The following is a 16946-nucleotide window of genomic DNA, read 5'->3' as shown; positions in this document are numbered from 1 at the left end:
AATGTTTAAGGTGCTAAGCTATATTACAGTACACCACAAACTCGGTTTTCGGTTAAAAGAATTTTAATCTTCTCGTACACCATGGAAAATATTAAAAGACTAGTGTATCAAAATTAAATTAGTTGAATTAAAAACACTAGTGCGTTAATTTTATTATCATAAGAGTCCAGAGTGTCGACATGTCTAGTAGCTAAATGACCTTGGTCTAGTTGAGTAGCAGTGATCCTAGGAAACACAAGTTATTTCTTGTTTCTCTTGATACGTAACTTAACAGTACGAAGCTTCGAAAGCTTAGGAAATGCATATTAATAATAATAGTAATAATCCGTTGCGTGGATACATACCGAAACATCATTGCATTAGCAGGTAGGGTCGTATGCATAAATGCTTATGTGATTAATATTCTTTGCGTAACGTCACTATGTTTAGGGGGCTGTCACACAGGCTCGATCGAACGACTGCGATCAACCGACTAAGAAAACAAACCTACAGAGGGCAGTGGCACCAGTCACACAGCATCGATCGTCAGCGATCAACTACGAGCGATGAAGATCGACTGGTTTGTGAAAACAAACGTGTCCGTTTTTCAGTCGCAGTCGTTCGATAATGGCGGACGCAACATAGTCATCTGTTGATGAAATCGAAACATTAATTTGCTTGGTGTATGAAAACAAAGTGGTGTATAATCCTAGACTCCCTGGATATAATAATAGGGACACCGTGAATTTTGTATGGCATTCTATAGCGTCGAGAATTGGGACAAAAACTGGTAAGTAATTATTAGATTTATTACGATTATCTTATGAATAGTGTTATCTTAGATTATTTATTGATAAAATATATTATACGGAATAGATTGTTAAAAACGTTACACTACGAGAAGTAGTAATTATCATTCTTGCAACTTAATTGAAGAAATGTTTGGAAAACATAAGCAGTGCTTTCCTAACCTCCATCTCGTACCTACCTAATGAAATGAATACCATTGTTCGCTTTAATGACAAATAAGTGTAGGCCTATGCCATAAGTAGGCCTACTACATGTATATTTTATTTGTCACAATATTCTGATTCATTGTTTCAGGAAAAAGTTGTGCCAAAACATGGCAAATTCTGAGGGCTGGATATCGAACTTGGAGAGATAACATCCTCCCTCTCCTCCCAGGTTCTGCTGTACAGAAAACATAAAATGGGTCTACTTCAATACCCTCAACTTTCTGGAACTCTTCATTGCTGGAAGAAGGTACAATTTTGTAATATTTCTTTTTAAAAGTAGGCCTACACTACAGACCAGTGTTTAGTTGTGAAAGAGTGAGGGGAAGATTCAGTCTGTAGGCCATAAGTTCCACCCATCTGTTCATTAATTTATCAGATATAACTGAAAGTAATATAATATAATCTAACCTAACAATCATCTTACTAAAATAATTATTGAAAGTAACAATTTCTTAAGCAGAAGGCTTGTGTCCAGACTAAAATGTAGCTCCAATTTAGAAGAATTGCATTAATATGTTGTTCATTTTTTCAGTTCTATAACAAACATATCTATGGAAGTGGCACCTGGTGTATGAGAGCCTTTTCACCAAGCTGAAATAGAGGAGGAGGAAGCAGAAATAATTTGTGTTGGAGGGGTCTAACTCCTGCAGTTCAGAAATTACTGAAGGGACTTCAACTTCCAGTGCAGTGGCTTCTGCTTCTACAAACAGTTCTATCAGCAGTTAAAAATAAAAGAAACAGAAATGTGAAAGTGACAGTGATGTGTTAAGTAAATATTTAGAAAAGATACTGAAAAGTGAAAAGAAAATGTAATCAATGTTATTTTTAGTGTCTTCATGATGACAGGGAAAGAATGAGTGTAGTAGGTCGAAGGGTTTTCAAAGTTAAAATTCAGGAACTGTTGTATACAGTGTTAGAAAGAATCTAATAAAATTTATGTTCTTGAGAAATGTTCTACTTAAATTAAATCATTTTTCGTTATACTTATCTATCAATATTTATTGGAATCCTCAGTGAGTTATGTGTATTAGCACCTGATGGGAAAGTAACCTTAACTCCAATTTTTATTAATTATTAGCATTATTACAACATCTTAATTTGTATATTTTATGTGGTAGAACATGTATGGTTTACAAGGAAAGGAGTATTTTGAAACACATGTAGTAGGTCCTTTCTGTGTGTATGTATTAAGCAGTTGCACAGCACAGGTGGTCTGAAACCAGACCGGTGTATTGATAGTTCTGTCCAAGAGCTGACTTCCTTCTTACGGTATACTGTTGATCGCAACTGCAAACTCATTACACTAGGTTTGTACAGCACAGGTGGTCTGAAACCAGACCAGTGTAAAGACATGAGTAGTTTTGTCCAGGAGCTGACTGCCTTCTTACAGAATACTGTTGATTGCAACTGCAAGCTCACTGCATTGGGTTTACTGCATCTATATTCAATGTTGCTTACTATACTGCCATCCTGGGAGAATACACATCCTAAATACCTATTTGAAATTATCTACCTGTTCCAGTTTTGTGTTCTCAACCTGACATTCAGTTCTCTTTCAGGTGTCTTCCCTACTGCCATCACATTAGTCTTAAAATGACTAATTTTCATGTCATATTCATTGCATCCTTTTTGAAGCTGCAAGATATTAGATTGCACAGTTTCAACAGACCAAGTCGTTCGCATAGGACAAAATTCTTACTACAGTTATACCTGACAGAATCCCTCCCTGCCACCTTATACCTTTGTAACTTTGGTAGCCTTTATCTCCTCATTCCAAGTACTCTCCTGCCATTGGTACCTGTTTGCACCAGCAATCGCTACTAAAAAAATATTCATATGACAGTTACATGCTTGTAATAAAAGGTTGAGTAGATTAATTACCCTGTAAGTCAATCCAAGATCCAAGACCCATACACCCTACTATGTCAAACATTAATTTATATAATCAGTATTTACAAACAGTTTTGACAGGCAATGTAAGATATAGCAAAATTAAATCGTTTAACACCTGAGCAACAGGCCTAAATAACATTTTGCTGTAGACGGCAATAGTCTTTAGTTGTTAGAAAGGCATACTCTTCACTTCTAAAAATAGAAGGCAAGGTGCTTGTTATTAGCACCTATTATTGATTGCAGTGTTTGGTTTTCATTTTTGGTGAAATTGAAGGCAAAGTTTTCATTTTCCTTCAACTGATTTATGAGGAAAGTATTTCAGGATGGATAGATAGGCTTGGTAGTGTTCATATCAATAAAGAAGTTACATATGAACAATACACAGAAAGGCAAAATCAATATTGAGGTAAGAAAGAGAGTCCTACCAGACCTTTGCGGAAAATGTTGTTACTCTTTACCAAGGAGTTTACCAGTAACTTGGATGGAAGTACAGGATTTATATTAACTGGTTTATTATTGCCAAGTGAGCAATTAGATCAGCTTGCCAGTGAAAAGTTTGGGGAGACAGTACTTTATGCTTAGTGATGAGGGTAATAAACAAGACCTTGTGTGTAATTTACATGTAGTTGTGACAACTATCAGTCTATTACACTGCCAACTTACTTATTAGAACAATATTCCAGAAGCTTTTCCTATAGTTATTAAGCTAGTGTACAGAGCACTAGCCTCACCTGAACTCCTCAAGAAATGTACACATATGTGAATACACAGAACCCTAAAGAGAATTTACTTTGAAAGAGATGTCCATAGACAACCTTTCTTCACAGCCAGTTGGTAAAATTAGCTGCTTTTGAAGCTGCTGTAGTCTTCAATGATATAAATTAAGACAGGATTGTCATTCTTGTAAAGTTTGGATATGGACCTGAATTCTTTGCACAAAACACAGTAGGCCTACAGAAATTCAGCAACATGCTTGTCATGAAAGCAATATGATACTATTCTGAACATGGCACAATAACAAAGAAGAGGAGAGGCAACAAGAGATTTGCAGAGGATCATGAGGGAGAGAAACAGTGTAAGGAACTCCATTGCTTTTCTCATTTCACAATATTCAGAGCATATATGCATTTTCCTTTCAAAATTATTTACAGGATTGTAACGAAACTTGACACACTATTTCTACATTAGGTAATGTAAATTTTGACTGGAAGCATTTCTTGATATGTCTATTATTTTGGTAGGTGGGATCTCACCAAGAGGTATGAAAAAAAAAAAAAATGAAAAAAAAAACTGTTAATTTCCATCTAATCAACACCTCAAAATATCATTTTAAAAGACAGTAATTATGACCCAAGATCCAGCATCATTAAAACAAATAAGCATAAATGGTATTAGTCTTATATTTGAAGTACAATGTGCCACTGTTGAGAGGCTTTTGTTGGAATTTTACCTGTAGGCCTAAATAAATATATTTCCACTGTTGATTGTAGCACCTTCAAATTATGAATTAAAATTGATGTAGGCCCTACATAACAGCTGTCAGTCCTTTTTATCAATACTTTATTAAAATCCTGTAGAATGCAAAGAAATGTACCTGGCACTAATATTTTATTTGATATATTTTGCCACGGACATACAGTAGTTGTTTCGGAGATGAACGTCACTTCTGACTTTAAACCTAAAAAAATCGTTGTGAATATTGAATTTAACGACAGTATCGGCCTTTCCTCAGAACTTATACTTTTCCTGTAATTTGTTTGCCTGATGTTTATTAGTGACTTCATTTTTTCCTCTAATTCCTTATACCGTAATTATTGATGGGCATTCGGTACTAGTTCCTGAATTTTTCTTCGTCATTCCACAACGAAGGCACACTTTGGTGGAATTCTCCATGGCTCTTTACCTTGTCCACTGCGATCGTCTGGTTCTTTCCTTTCTCCTAATATATTCATAGGTTAGAATCATATTTCCACCCGAATTATCGCTTTCACAACACATTCTTTTTCTCTCGTGAATATGAATACGTCTGTAGCCTGTACGGTACTGGGCGGGTGTATCAGCTGTTTCCATGCAGTCGATCCCTCTCGATCGATGAGCAGTGTGACAAGGTAAATGAATTTAGTCGTTAGTACTCGATGCCAGTTGGTCGCTCTTGATCGTTCGATGCCCTGTGTGACAGCGGGCTTAGTGATATGTTTCCGAACTAATATTTTTCTACTCTCATGTTCATCCGATAATTATTTTAGCTGCTAGGGCCCTTAACGGCGGAGCTACTACTCATGAAGTAGTTCGTGGGGCGATGCATTCAAGCTGCTGGGTGCTAAACATGAACTGTCCTTACCCGGGAAACAAACACGGATCTCCAAGGATATCTGGATATGATTCCAGGTTTAGAACATATTTTTGTCCTCTAGTTTACTTACTTATGCCATCTGGTTTACAGGGTGTTTCATCTCATTAATATTAATACATCATACTTATATTTATACATTTAGTAAATTGTATCGTGTGTTCTAATTGTTATGTTCAATTTTCAGTTAAATTCTTGATGAAGAAATGGAAAACTCTCAGGGGCATATCAGGCAAGTTATCATAAAACTGGTAAGGATTCTTCTAAGAAGAAAACCTACATCTTTTGCGATCAGCTTCAGTTCCTACTTCTTCATGTAACATCAAAACTACCTCAGGCATTAATCCCACAGCATCAGAGAACAATGCAAAAGGTTCTCAGAATGAAAGTAATCCCCAAGAGGATAATGAAACTGCTGCATCTAGGACATCGGCACCAAGTTCTGGAACAAAAGCTGACAATCGTAACTTACGAGCAGCTTTGGAAACATCTGTTGCTTCCTCAGCCAAGGATTTAACCAAAACACTGTCAGATGGCTTTGCTCTGCGCAAAGAGGACCGACAGGCCGATGTGCATGGACACAAGGCATTTCTAATGTCAAGAGCTTGTCACTTCAAGCCAGGCTACAAGATGCTCAAGTCATTAGTAACATTCACGGACAAGTAAGTCCTTCCGACTCCAACGGTATCATCATCCTACAATCCAACAAGGATGACACCATCAATACAAACGATTATGTACATTAAAGTACTGTGGAGTAATAAAATGTTTGTAGGGATAAATTCAAAATCTTCTTTGAGTTCCGTTACACTCGTGAAACTGCGATAAAAGTGTGGTGTGTCAAAATACCGTTACACTGTTATTCCTTTTATTTTTCACCAGCATGTGCCCGCGGCATTGCCCGCGTTTATTAATTCAACCGTTAGATGTTTCTAAACTATTTATTTAAAAGCAAATTGAAACATTATATTTATTAACTCACATCCGTTTGACGTAAATTGCATGAAATACATCCTTTAATTTTTTATAATATTTTTACTTTCAATACTTAGCATACCAGGTTGATGGATGGTACAAATAATATTAAACCTATGCAAAAGATCATGTTACATAATACAAAATATATTGCTTTTTTATAGAGCTTCGGGATAAATTACATTAATGTCTTTCCATTTGGAGGTAAGATGTATACTGTACAGTATTGTGTTTGCCTTTCGAATCCTTGAACAATCCAATGGCAAAATCACCGTTTTCGAAGATGGAGTCCTACATCTTCAAGCGATTGCCCTTGAGTCTTCTTGATGCACATAGCGAAACTCAAACAATCGGGGGAACTGCAGTCATCTAAATTGAATGGATATATCGGAAGGAATTATGTGAATCCGGTGAATGAATATTACTTCGCTCGCGGCATGTCCAGTCATGAGAACCGCTTCAATAACATTCGGCATCAGTTTCTGGACTGGGAGTCGTGTTCCGTTGCAGAGGGAAGCAGGATCCATATCCCTGAGAAGGATAGTCGGTGATACATTCATCCGCTCCAAGATGTTTGAGGGTACTCGAGGTGACTCCAAGTTTTTCAAAAGCTCTGTCGTGTAGTTGACAGCCTCATCTCTATTACATGCTGTGTCGACAGACTTGAAAATTTGTAGAACACCGGGTAATTCTTGTTGATGACGTTGAAAGCTTCACTTCTTGGAACAAGAATTGCTCTTTGACACAGCCATGCGTAATTGGTGAAATGCTGTGGCGACGAGTGTTAAAACTTTCAGATCTGAGCGTGTTTATTATTCTCTATCTTGAGTACCGTATGTTTACCCTGAATTAAATAATAAAATGAAAGACTGAGTTAGTTCAAAGAAAATATGTTTCACGTTTTATTGCTGGTATAGCAAAATCCTTGCATATCCTAAAATTTTAAGTGAATCGGGTAAATAAAAGCAAAGCAAAAGAAAGCAAAGTCGCCTCCGTGAAGGCCCTTGGAGGAGTGGAAGGTAAAGGCTTCCACCATTGTTAACCTCGGCAGGTGATGGGGTGCCTTTGCCTCCAGGAATTAACCTGGTGCTCATTTTTGTGTAGGCTGAGTGAACCTCATGGCCATATGCACCTCCGGAAGTGGAAATCTCGTTTCATAAATTTTACGACTTCCTGAGGGGATTTGAACCCACGTTCTTCCGAGAAAACCGACCAGGCTTTAACCGCCTCGGCCAGGCAGCCCCTTAATGGGGTGAATATCGCATAAATATGAAATAAGTAACAAAATACATTATTAAAACTAATATAAGTAATTAATGAAACCATAAATATTCATCTGAGAATACGCCTATGTCAAAATTTCAGGTCCCTGCGTATCGTAGATTTGACTGGGCTTCGCACACATACACACAAACACTTCCGAATATCACGGGCTGAGGGCTCCTCGTGTCGCGGACCAAATATGGCTTCCTAATCAATGGACTTACAATACGAGGAATAGTATTTCGCCCGCGGCATGCCCAGTCATGATGGTGGCTTCAATAATATTCGTCATCACTTTCAAAGTCGTGTTCATTGCAGAGGGAAGGACTCATATTCCTGAGAAGGATAATCTGTGCCACAATCGTCCACTCCAAGATGTTCGAGGGTACTCCAGGTGACTCCAAATTGTTCAAAATCTCTGTCGTGTAGTTGACAGCCTCATCTGTATGACATGTGTCGATAGAGTTTCAATTTATAGAAAACCGGATAATTCTTGTGAGTGTTGCTTGTTGATGACGTTGACAGTTCCATGTTTTTGTGCAAGAATTGCTCTTAGACACAGCCATGCGTCTTAGGTGAAAACCTGTGCCCACCTATGACAAAAATTTCATGTCTTTGTTTGCCGGAGATTTGGATGGGCATCGCACACAGACAGACAGACAGACAGACAGACAGACAGACAGACAGACAGACAGACAGACAGACAGACAGACAGACAGACAGACAGACCAGCACTTCCTTTTAATATTATAGATTTAGTACCTCGTTGTTTTGTGAGAGCTTCACTAACGAAACCAAGCAATTCATCAAACGAATATACTGACATTTAATAATGTTCGCTGAACATAACGTAAAACATTCCACTAGACAGACGGATCGCTAATGTACTATGAGTCCACCAACGTCTAGTCTTACGATTATCTACATTGTCAAACACATCATTTAATAAAAATAACCCTGCAACGCAACAGACTTGCATTCAGGCACTCAGTAAATACGGGTTGACTTCTCTAGGCGGTTCACACGCCGCGTGTAGATTGAAGCATTTTCACGCGGTCAGTCGAGGGCGAAACGCTCTGTAGAATGGCCCCAAGTCCAGTGGAAGACTTAATACAAACGACCCGCGAAACGTTTAGTGACACATCGTTTTACGGAGGTCAAGGGCAAGGAAGGAACCTATATGAAGCTATAAATAATATTTACATATGATTTCCAGCTTCATTTTTATGGTAAGGTAAGGGTTATTCTGCCCGAAGGCAGGTCCGAACCTCCGCAGAGGTGTTCCTGAGCCGGAGTTTACGTGCGGTAGGGTGGCCAGTTCCTTTCCGCTCCTCCATTCCCTTATCCCCCACCAACAGCGCGTGGCCACCCATCCAACTCCTGACCCCGCCCAATGTTGCTTAACTTCGGAGATCTCATGAGATCCGGTGTTTCAACTTCTTTTTTATGAACAGCATGTTATTTGATCATTATATCAAACCGGGAATAACATATTGATCAAAGAGTTTATGATTCCAGTTGGAATCAATGGTGCGTGGTATTCTAAATGATATATATGTAGCGTTGTCGAATTCAATGACTTACTTCTGTCATACGAGATGCAAATTTGTGTTTTCTTTCTTGGTTGTGTGTTCTGTCGATGCATGGATTCCTTACAGCAGACATTGCAAGAAAATGATGCAAAAAGGTCATGCCATTCCGTGAGCTCAACACTTCTATAGCGTCTGTAGTCTCGCTCATGGCTAAATGATTAGCGTGCTGGCCTTTGGTCACAGGGGTCCAGGGTTAGATTCCCGGCAGGGTCGGGAAAGTTAACCATCATTGGTTAACTTCGCTTGCACGGGGACTGGGTCTATGTGTCGTCTTCATCATCATTTCATCCTCATCACGACGCGCAGGTCACCTACGGGGGTCTAATCAAAAGACCTGCAGCTGGCGAGCCGAAAATATCTTCGGACAATCCCGGCATTAAAAACCATACCCCATTCCATTTTAGAGCGTATGCATTGGTGACTGTTGGAAAAATTGAATCAAAGGGAAAAGGGCATCTTTCTTCAGATCGGCTATCTCCACCCGCTCCGAAACTTCCATTACTGAACACACGCTTTGACCAGACTGGTCATTGGGCTGAATACCTGAAGGAAAAGAGCAGTTGTAAGCTGTTCATCAACTCCTATTCAAGGTTCCGATGCTCAAAATGCTGTGTTGTTCTCTGTCATTCAGACAATATATATTTCAAAGACTTTAATATGAAAAAAATGAACTGCTAGCACATTGTCAATATGGACGTGTGACAAATTACGCTGTATTTCTAAGTGTGTGTGCTCTGGTGACTTATCCAAATAATGTTGTAACTTACTGATATTCACAATTTAACATTTCACCCACTCTTCAGAACACATGCTATTACATGTTCAGAACGTACTTCGACATTGTTTGCACTTAATACTATTATGTAACACATCACATAATATTGCGTTCAATATTGCCTGTTATTTCAGACATCTCGGATTCGTTTTGTCAAATAATTCCAATTCGAATCACTTTTCCATTTCTTTTTTTCAAAAAAAAGCATTGATTTTGACACAAATTTTATTCATACCTAGTTTCAAGAAAACCGTTTTCCTCTGCCAAATACATTTGGGCTGGAGAGGGTTAATCAGGTAATAGAGATGTTTAGTCTGGCCACAATAATGTCCGAGTCGAGACGCATTGTTAACATCAGTACGGGAACAATTCAGCTTTACACCCACAATTTCTCATCAACATATTTGTGCCTGATTGTTCCACAAAATAAAAAACTTTCTTTCTGATAAATATTTATTGTATTATAACATACGTTATTATGCAAATAATCTCTTCGGAAAACAAGACTGGACTGAAAATCTTTACATTACTTAATGATATTGCGTTTTCCTTGCACCTCGCATGGCCTAGTCTGTGATATTCGTATCTCTGCTTTATTACCTTGAAACGATTAATCTTAATAATGAATTAATATATGAATGAACATTAAACTCTAACATTGCATAAACACAAATCTATCGAAAAGATGAGTGGAAATGTCGCACTGAACACACGCAGTTGAATCAGTGTGTACATCAACCAATTGTATGGAAACAATGGTCAAGCCATTCTGCTGTTCCAACGCAATCTAACAACAAATACACATAGACACAACGTAGTACCCGTTGACCTGAAATAAAGGAGGCAAGAAACATATCTTCTCTCTACAACACGTAAACGCATCCTTGAGTTACTGTGGGTCTCTGGATAACAATGAATTCTCATATGAACGTAATCAACCTGTACTATGTCCTCCCTCCTTCTTTCATGACGACCTGCAGCTTTATCGCGGTTTGGGATTTCCTCCTCTACGGGAGCCTCTTCATCTTCCCCCTCCTCTCCCGTCCTCGAGGCACGTCTGGTGAACTCGGGGGCGATTTACCCACAAGGCAGCAATAAACACATCGCTCCGCGCAAGGAAGAGCGTCCATACATATTGCCACATCACAGCCAGAGACTACACGCCGAGTGTTGGCACCCAACGGCTTCGGCTGGAGGGTGATGGCCCTTAGTAGAGGATATGGCACCAAAATCGATCAAACGAAGGAGATGGCTCCTGAACCAGACACTAGAGAGAAGAACGTGCCTCAAAGAGTAAGGCAGAAGTTATTGTACGTGTGGGTCAATGGCTGGCGCAAAGTATACCAGGGTGGGAATGCAACAGGAAACCACCTCACTTCATTTCCTAAGAAAATTATATCAAATTTGGTGGTCTAAGGGCGTACGAATACCACTAGGGGTACGCTATGGGCTTTACGTCGCACCGACACAGATAGGTCTTATGGCGACAATGGGATTGGAAAGGCCTAGGAGTTGGAAGGAATCGGCCTTGGCCTTAATTAAGGTACAGCCCCAGCATTTGCCTGGTGTGAAAATGGGAAACCACGGAAAACCATCTTCAGGGCTGCCGATAGTGGGATTCGAACCTACTATCTCCCGGATGCAAGCTCACAGCCGCGCGCCTCTACGCGCACGGCCAACTCGCCCGGTACTAGGGGTACGCGAGGTGGTCTGAGGGGTACGAGTACCACTAGGGTACGCGGGGAAGACTGAGGGGTTACGAGTACCACTAGGCGTACATGAGGTGTTCTGAAGTGTTACGACTACCAAAAGGGGTGGTCTGAGGGGGTATGAATACCACAAGGGGTACATAGGGTTATCTGAGGGGGTATGAGTACCACAAGGTGTATGCGGGATGTTCTGAGGGGTTACGAATGCCACTAGGGGTACGCGGGATGGTCTGAGGGGTATGAATACCACAAGGTGTACGCGGGGTTTTCTCAGGGGTACGAGTACCACTAGGGGTACACGGGGTGATCTGAGGGGTATGAGTACCACTAGGGGTACATAGTGTGGTCTAAGGGGTTTCTTCTCTTTTCAGTGAGCAGTTCACAAAAAGTTGAGGCAGCTCATTTTCAATGCGTTTTTTTTTAATCCTCTCACTACTGTGCCTCAGTAGCACTGTAAAGAGTTCAACAATACTCCTATGCATATCGTTTTTAGGTAATGACAATTTCAGGAACAGTTCATCGACCTTTGCTGCCCGTTCTGTTGTGGGCTTTACGAGGGATCCGTTGCCCAGCGGCGATATACAACACCTTTTCATTATTGGGGAACAAGGGGGTGGAGCGGCTTAGCAGCTTGCCTGTCATCCCGACGACTGTGGTTTGATTCCTGGTGTTGTTTGGTTATTGAAAATCTCGTCAGGATTGTCAGGAATGGCATGCCAGCTTAAGTCGCAGTCCACAACTCCTCGATGCCTGCGGGGAACCTGATTTATTGACCGAAAGTAGGTGCATGCACCCACAGATGTTCAACTTGTACATTGTCGATGTGAGCGAGTTTCATTTGTAAGTTTGCCCAGTTCGATGCTAATTGATCTGGCAGAGGGCCATCCCAGTGAAGTTTGTGAAGCCATAATATCTCGTACTCTATCACTATAATGCTTCTGTGATATCTGACGTACCTCATAATGCATCATCTACATAAAGCACTCTTAATAATATCTGTGATCCCAGTACATAAATGTGTGCTTCGTCTTCAGCTACTTGGTTCAAATATGGTGTCGAGTCAGTGCCATACTCGTATATCACCGTTAACAGTTCATAGGTTTTCATTAGATCTTGTGGTGATTTTCTCCGTAATACTTGCAGCATGACGAATATAAGAACCAAGTGTGATGACTCAACGAGTTCAAGCGCGCCCCGCCAGGCAGCGCTAGAGTGTGGTAGCTCCACATAACCGATCAGCTGGTCTTTAGGAATGGTGACACAGGAAACGTATTACCCCGTAACTGATATGTATATACACTGTATTTTATTAAAAAATTGAGAGATTACAATTAAAATACCACGGCAGAGAACAATGCAAAAATATCATACACGGAAATAAAGATCTACGATCTTCATCACATGTTGCGAAAAGTACAAGTTACTCGAGTGTACATATACAATAATAACACACAACTCCCAGCATATTAAAACAAACACCAACTCAGTTTTTCGGTTAATGGACTTTCGAAAGCTTGCGTGAATATTTGACGGATATTCGAGATTGTAAATATCATCGGATTTCTTTCATACTGAAGAAAAATCGGCACTTCAGATAATGATAAACAAGTGGGGATTATATCCATAACATGTTGAAGACAACAGCGAACTCCTGAAGGATCAACTGAAATTTTGTCTATAGAATCGATACAATCAAAAAATATTTCGCCCCACATCGATTTTGAGTTCAGGTTTTCACGAATTATTTTCTCGGCTTGGAAAAGAATGTCGCATATACTTTTCGAAGGGCGTGTTAAAAACACTTCATTATAGCTTGAACCGTAGTCTGTCACTTCGGAGAGAACTGAAAATGTACTTTGATTATTGTCACGTAAAGAATGGGCACAAGGCGAACACTTAATAAACTTAGAAGGAAGTATATGGATATTGTTACTTGGGTAGTAAAATAATAACTAACGATGGCAGAAGGACAAAATAACATGCAGTCTAGCACGAGCAAGGAAGACCTTTCTTACGAAAAGAAATTTACTCACTTCGAACACTGAAATAGGTATTAGAAAGATGATGATTGTTGCTTAAAGGGGCATAACCGCTAGGTCATCGGCCCCTAATGGTACGAGGTGCAACAAAATGCAAATTAAAATTAAAACTTCAAAATGTATCGACTAGAATCTAAAACGAATGGTGATGAAAAGGTCTTTTGGGCATCAGAAAGCACAATAGGATAACTCAAATTTTGTTCAACATTAGATTGTCCTTTTAACTCTCCGTTAGCTGATGCACTCCCGTCTTCAATCTTGTTTCTTCTTTTCCTAGTGGTGTCTAGATTCTTTTTCCTGTTGGAAGTTTCACAGGACTTAATCACACTTGAAAGGTATTTCGGAAAATTAGGGAAAATGTGAGACACCGCTCCTGGACGTAATTTCCATCTCACAGGAGACATAACCACTTTTTCACCATTCATTATAAAATTATCTGATTTTACTATGAAATCATCAGAGAAATGAACTTGACAAATTCTACTATTACACATTAACGCAGTACCCTTTCGTGGAACAGCTCTGGCCCATTTTTCAAATTTATTTATATCCTTCGGTGGTGAAAAGAATCTTAATACCATTAACTACTCTACCATAGCCTGACTTATAGCCAGACACAAAACAGTACGGCATGTTGAACTATTAATTTAATCAAGCCACATAACACACGTGCTTTAAGTGCACAACACACAATGAACTGAGTTTAGGAACTGAAAGCAAACAAAATTCAACTTATTGACTTGAAATATCTCGCACAATAACATCTCCAGCACTTTCTTACACATAGTTTGCCGGTCTGCTGAAGCACGTGTTGGACACCGTCGTTCGCAGTGCTCCCAGTGACGGGTCCACAAACTACCACGCTATAACGGTTGAGTCATCACACTTGTTATTATATTCGTCATGCTTGCAGTAACTTTGTGTCATCTCGGTCAATTCCCATTTGTCTATATAACTTTACAACGTCTGCTGCGAATGAGTCTTGTGTGTTCTAAATCGCAGTACAATTGAGTTGACATTCTGTTGTACAGTTGGTCCTACCAGTAAGATATCGTTGAGTGAAACTCTAGTCGCGTTGGTGGTACTGTCCTCTTAGAACGCTGCATGATGTGGCAAATGGAAATGAATTGTCTCATTATTTGTAGTGTGTATTTGTTTCATGAGATCTAGTTCCTTATATTCGGTCATGAACTGTACATAACATTTTAGAGTAAATCGAAATGCTTCATAATTTGGTGAAGTCTCCAGACTGCTTGGTCACAGGGCTTCAAGAATTCTTCATAATTCTTGTTTAGACGCAGCCTGCCTATGAACTTCCCCTCACTGCTTGATCATAGGATTTCATTTATTATTCATGATTCATCTTTAGATGCAGCCTGCCTATGAACTTCCCCTCACCGCTTGATCATAGGATTTCATTACTTCTTCATGATTCTTCTTTAGACGCAGCCTGCCTATCAACTTCCCCTCACTGCTTGATCATAAGATTTCATTACTTCTTCATGATTCTTCTTTAGACGCAGCCTGCCTATGAACTTCCCTTCACTGCTTGGTCATAGGACTTCCGTAATTCTTGACGATTCTCCTTTAGAGGCAGTCTGACTATGAAATTCCCCACATTGCTTTTCACAGGACTTCCAAAATTCTTGATGATTCTCCTTTAGAGGCAGCCTGCCTATGAACTTTCCTTCACTGCTTGGTCATTGGACTTCCGTAATTCTTGATGATTCTCCTTTGGAGACAGTATGAACTTCGCCTCACTACGTCTTATTGTGTTGTCTTTAAAATGTTACTGTTATTCCATACTTTATAATGAAAAACTTCTTGGCACCACCTTTACACATTCATATATTACAGTAGCAGTCACAGATGTAGCCACCTTTTGAAACCGTAATTAGCACATATCACACATCATAAAAGCATAATTACCACATATTGTGCATCTCCCCATAGATATGTTGGTATCACACACCTTCCCATTCAATATTCGGCCCTAGGTTTGTACCTACGTCTATATAGTCAAAGAGTAGGTTTCCTTTTGACTTGCATTTCTTCTCTACTTGACCTTGATTTGAATCATTTTGACCAGGCCCTTGGTTTTACACATTTCGTTAGCCGATGTAGTATTTGTTATGATTAAACATTATACCGCAGTTCAATATCTGGTTTAACTACAATCATATTGTACACTGGTACCATGAGTTGTAATCTTGTGGCATTGTAGACATCTGTTCCGTTAAAACTTGAACTACTAAACAGCTAATGTTAGCCTTGAACGAGGTTGCAATGGAATGCATGTCAACGTGATCAGTGTCTCTAATCTATGACGGGGACTGATTATTGCCTATCACAGTTGTGTTATTTTAGTTCTCAGCCCAAGTCTGTTGACGATGTCTTCTGACATTAGATGGGTTTGACTACCACTGTTAAGAAGCCCTCGCATCTTGTGACATTTTCTATTGCATTCCCTAAAATGACAGTTGACAGCACTACATTTGATGTATCATTTTGACTTGATCTGGATTCCTTTCTTACTGTGTGCACGCCAGAGATGTTTAACCTCTCTACTAGTATTACTACTATCATGGGAGTTGTAGGTGTCTACATGCCCCTCTCACTGATGGCACGCTGGAGATGTGTAACCTCTCCACTTGTACTACTGCTATCATAATATGAGCTGTTGGTGTCTACATGCCTCTCTCACTGATGGCACGCTGGAGATGTGTAACCTCTCTACTAGTACTACTGTTATCATGGGAGTTTTTGGTGTCTACATGCCTCCTTCACTGTATGAACGCTGGAGATGTGTAACCTCTCTACTTGTACTACTGTTATCGTGGGAGCTCTTGGTGTCTACATGCCTCTCTCACTGCTTGCACGCAGGAGATGTGTAACCTCTCTACTAGTACTACTGTTATCATGGGAGTTTTTGGTGTCTACATGCCCCTCTCACTGATGGCACGCTGGAGATGAGTAACCTCTCCACTTGTACTACTGCTGTCATATGAGCTGTTGGTGTCTACATGCCTCTCTCACTGATGGCACGCTGGAGATGTGTAACCTCTCTACTAGTACTACTGTTATCATGGGAGTTTTTGGTGTCTACATGCCTCCTTCACTGTATGAACGCTGGAGATGTGTAACCTCTCTACTTGTACTACTGTTATCGTGGGAGCTCTTGGTGTCTACATGCCTCTCTCACTGCTTGCACGCAGGAGATGTGTAACCTCTCCACTTGTACTACTGCTATCATAATATGAGCTGTTGGTGTCTACATGCCTCTCTCACTGATGGCACGCTGGAGATGTGTAACCTCTCTACTTGTACTACTGTTATCATGGGAGTTTTTGGTGTC

The 16946-nt window shown here is 39.9% G+C and overlaps 1 long non-coding RNA gene across 1 annotated transcript; it reads left to right on the top strand.

The window, feature by feature from the left end:
• The first annotated feature begins 523 nt into the window (after nt 1–523).
• Nucleotides 524–1885, top strand: LOC137502706 (uncharacterized). The gene is made up of 3 exons (XR_011018837.1): nt 524–769; nt 1084–1242; nt 1528–1885. It is a non-coding gene; the product is annotated as an uncharacterized lncRNA (long non-coding RNA).
• The last annotated feature ends 15061 nt before the right edge of the window (nt 1886–16946 follow it).

This window comes from Anabrus simplex, chromosome 11 (assembly GCF_040414725.1).
Source record: "Anabrus simplex isolate iqAnaSimp1 chromosome 11, ASM4041472v1, whole genome shotgun sequence".
NCBI classification, from domain to species: Eukaryota; Metazoa; Arthropoda; class Insecta; order Orthoptera; family Tettigoniidae; genus Anabrus; species Anabrus simplex.
Note: the sequence above shows the minus strand (reverse complement) of the source record. Positions and strands in the feature narration are given on the sequence as shown.